At 41.5% G+C, this 3,595-nt stretch overlaps 1 non-coding gene across 1 annotated transcript; it reads right to left on the bottom strand.

Moving 5' to 3' along the window:
- Positions 1-3,292: 3,292 nt before the first annotated feature.
- On the bottom strand, positions 3,293-3,364 carry TRNAP-UGG (transfer RNA proline (anticodon UGG)). Its single transcript has one exon. It is a non-coding gene; the product is annotated as a tRNA-Pro (tRNA).
- Between the last annotated feature and the right edge of the window lie 231 nt (positions 3,365-3,595).

Below are 3,595 nucleotides of genomic sequence, written 5' to 3'. Positions count from 1 at the left end.
TACTGGTGCTTGGTCAAAACAGAGAGATGGAAGGCCGCAGATCCCGAGTCTTTTCTAGAGAAGCGAGTGGCTCAGATGCTGTACAAGGGAACTAAGATTGTAAGGAAATTGGAAGCCTTCCTAAAACAAAAGTAGAAGAAATAGGTAGAATCAACACATTCCCAACTGATATTCCGTAATACCAATTTTCCTATATTACCTCACTCCATTTTCCTCCTTATTCTAAGTCTTTAAGTAAAACATTTACTGGAAACCTCAGTTAACATCAAAAGGAGGTAGACATATGGGAAGCAGCAGGGAAAGGTTTTTCTGTCAAAATGGAAAATAGACTCCGGTAACATACTACTTAAGTCTTATTTGAGTTACAATGAACCGCACTTACCGCTCACTCTTTTGTGTACATCTTATCATTAGTAATATGACCTATATGCAATGTTGCTTACATTATCATTCTCATGCTAACCCTGCAAAATAAATAAAGATCAAATTCATAAAAATATTGACAATAAAGGGTAACGGTAATGTAAACAAAAAAAAAAAAAGAGAGATATTCGAATTAAGAACTGACTTGGGACACCATTGTTAATGGGGGACTACTACAAATAAAAGATGAAGGGATCACAGGGGTGGTGTAGTAGTTAAGAGCTATAGCTGTGAACAAAAAGGTCACCAGTTTGAATCCACTGGGCGCTCCTTGAAAATCCCATAGGGCCATTCTACCCTGTCCTACAGGGTCCCTAGGAGTCGGAATTGACTCCAGGGGAGCCAATTTTTTTTTTTGGGGGGGGATCACAGGTATACTGTACGCTTCCTTTACAAAAAGGTATGCTGCCTCTGTTCCTTCACGGTCAATCTGATCACATCTGCTTTGTATGATCAGGAAACTTCTAGGAATTTCTGGTCCCCTGATTGTACCTTTTGAAATTTCTGATGCTTAATGGTTTCAAAACTATCTCTAACACTGGTTGTATTTCCTTGAATCAAAGATCTTTGGGAAGACAGAATTAGATGTTTGTTCCCAGCCCTTCAGTCTGACCCTCTATCAAGCTGGGATGACCTCACTTCTTGATTTTCTACTCCAACACAAACATGCATAGCAGGTATTCAGGGGAGAGACTGTCTGGCTTCTAACTTTGACTGGCCACATATTAGCTGTGTTCCTGAGATCAAATACTTATGTCTTAGGATGCATTTTATGGATAGAGGCAATGTGGTCATGCTATGTATTTGCTCTTTTTTTTTTCTGTTATCCATGCGTTCTCTCAAGGCCCTTTAAGCAAACAGTAGCGTGTTTGCCACAGTCATCACTGAGCAGAGGAGCAAGGAGAGGAGAAAAATTAGGGTGCTATGAGCAGAAATTCCAAATTCAAGGCCCAACCCTAGATCCACTGAATTTGAGGTTCAAGCCCTCAAAGTGATACAAGATGCTAAAACTTGAGAAACACTGCTGTGTACATTTGAGAAGGAAATGCTAAGGGCCAGGTGTGTGCTGAGGAGGAACAGTGGCTCCTGGGGTTTGCAGTTCATTCCCAAGCAATTGCTGCATCTCCCTTACATGGAGAGTTTCTCATGTTTTCAAGACCTCCAATAGTTTAGATGACTTTGGAGGTCACACAAACAGCCCTTGTTTTTTCTGGATGAATTCACAATGGAAGCAAAGTGTTATTCTCTAGTCAAAATACCTGGAGTTCGATCAAGCTATTTGGGTGTCTATTATGGATTGAATTGTGGTTCACCAAAATGTGTGTTGTAAATCCTAACCTCTACACCTGTGGTTTTTTGTTTGTTTTTATGTTATGAGTGGATTAAAATAAAATATTTTCCTGACATTAAAAACCAGCATTTCTGACAGGAGGTGCTCTTGTTTGAGCTTCCAGGCCTTTCTCCTTCAAGCAATGCCATCTTATCTTTGAGACGGGAAAGGTCTGAACATACCAACTTTTGGAGCCTCCTCTCCTCATGCTGTCATCTGCACCCCTTTATTGAAGAGTTTCCTTCCTCACTCTTATTTCTCTACCCAAAAGTATCATTATTATCAGTGTCTTAGAGGAGAGCGCGCTCGAAGAAATACATCACTTCTGATCATTGCACAGTTTATCAAGTCTATGTAATTGTTTTCAGTGGTTTCAACTGCTACTTGATTTATTTTTGAATGTTATTAAGTTTTCTTCCAATTTCCAAGTTAAAGATTTCAAAACAGAAGCCAAATGCTCCCTAGCAACACTTTTCCTTCACATTTGGACTACTTCTTTAATTTATTTGTCCTGTGGCCTGATGGATAAGTCTCTCATTCTGGGTCAGGAGATTGAAAGCTGGAGCCCCTTCTTGGTGCCTTATTTCTGGTATGGCAAGAAGTAGAAGCTTCTTGAATTGGCTTCCAGTGGGGAGTGTTTATTTTAGGAAACATAAGCAATTGAGATGCATCTATCTATTCTTACCTTTCTCAGCCCTCTCTCTCCTCACCCCCCTACATAGTCCTTTGGCTGCATCTACCTCAGAAATCTTGGTGTGTTGTGAAATGACCATGTTATGTGACTTTACTTGAAGTTCTAAAGACAAGAAACTGGAATTCTGTAGGACAATGTAAGAAATGTAGAAGGGGAGGAATTTCAGTTGGGTACTCGCCAATTCTCACATTATTTTAATTTAGCTAGGTGTGTGTGCACTGTGGGATGTTTTCTACAGCAGGGTGTTTGAAAATCTCCAATGGAAATCGTTGTAGGAAAAACCAGAATAACCGCCCTGCTAAAACCCAGAGTCGCACAAAAAACTTTTAAAATATTAAGGCTAATCGCCTCTCGAACTGAGCCACTGTGGCCACTGATAGCGTCGGTCGCTCGAATTCGGAAATTCTACCCAAATGTTCGTGTTAAGTGTCTCCGCGTTTCTTGATCGCTGTGTTTTAGGTTGTCCAAGGTCCTCTAATCACGCATCCACCACTGACAGCTTTGTCGAGGATTCTAAGAGAGGGCCATTTTAAACCACTGCGATTGTCCCTATAGGACAGAGCAGAACTGCGCTATAGGGTTTCCAATGAGCGGCTGGTGGACTCGAAATGTAAATCTTGTGGTTAGCAGCTGAGTTCTTTATCACTGTCCGCTAAACCAAAAAACCAAACCCCTTGCCGTGGAGTCGATTCCGACTCATAGTGACCCTATTCGACACAGTAGAACTGCCACTTAGGGTTCCCAAGGAACACCTGCTGGATTTAAACTGCTGAACTTTTGGTTAGCAGCCGCAGCTCTTAACCGCTAGCCCACGAGGCTTTCCAATAATGAATGGAAGAAAACAAGGGCTCGTCCGGGGTTTGAACCCGGGACCTCTCACACCCAAAGCGAGAATCATACCACTAGACCAACGAGCCACCACGTTATGGCTTCGCAAGGGACAAGGGAAAGGGCTTAGAGCTTTCCTTTTTTTTCTAGTCTGAGCATGTATGACTGCTTAGATGATTAAAAGAATTGAAACATTTTCGTTGGGCCATTTAGTTTTCTCCTTTCTCTCCGGCCTTGTTTTTCTACCCTGGTATTCCATGGTATGCTAATTAAAACCCAGCATTTATGGACTAGTTGTTGTGGCAAAAGCCTTCTTGCTC

Source organism: Elephas maximus, chromosome 1 (assembly GCF_024166365.1).
Source record: "Elephas maximus indicus isolate mEleMax1 chromosome 1, mEleMax1 primary haplotype, whole genome shotgun sequence".
NCBI classification, from domain to species: Eukaryota; Metazoa; Chordata; class Mammalia; order Proboscidea; family Elephantidae; genus Elephas; species Elephas maximus.
This window is presented reverse-complemented; position numbering and strand designations above follow the sequence as displayed.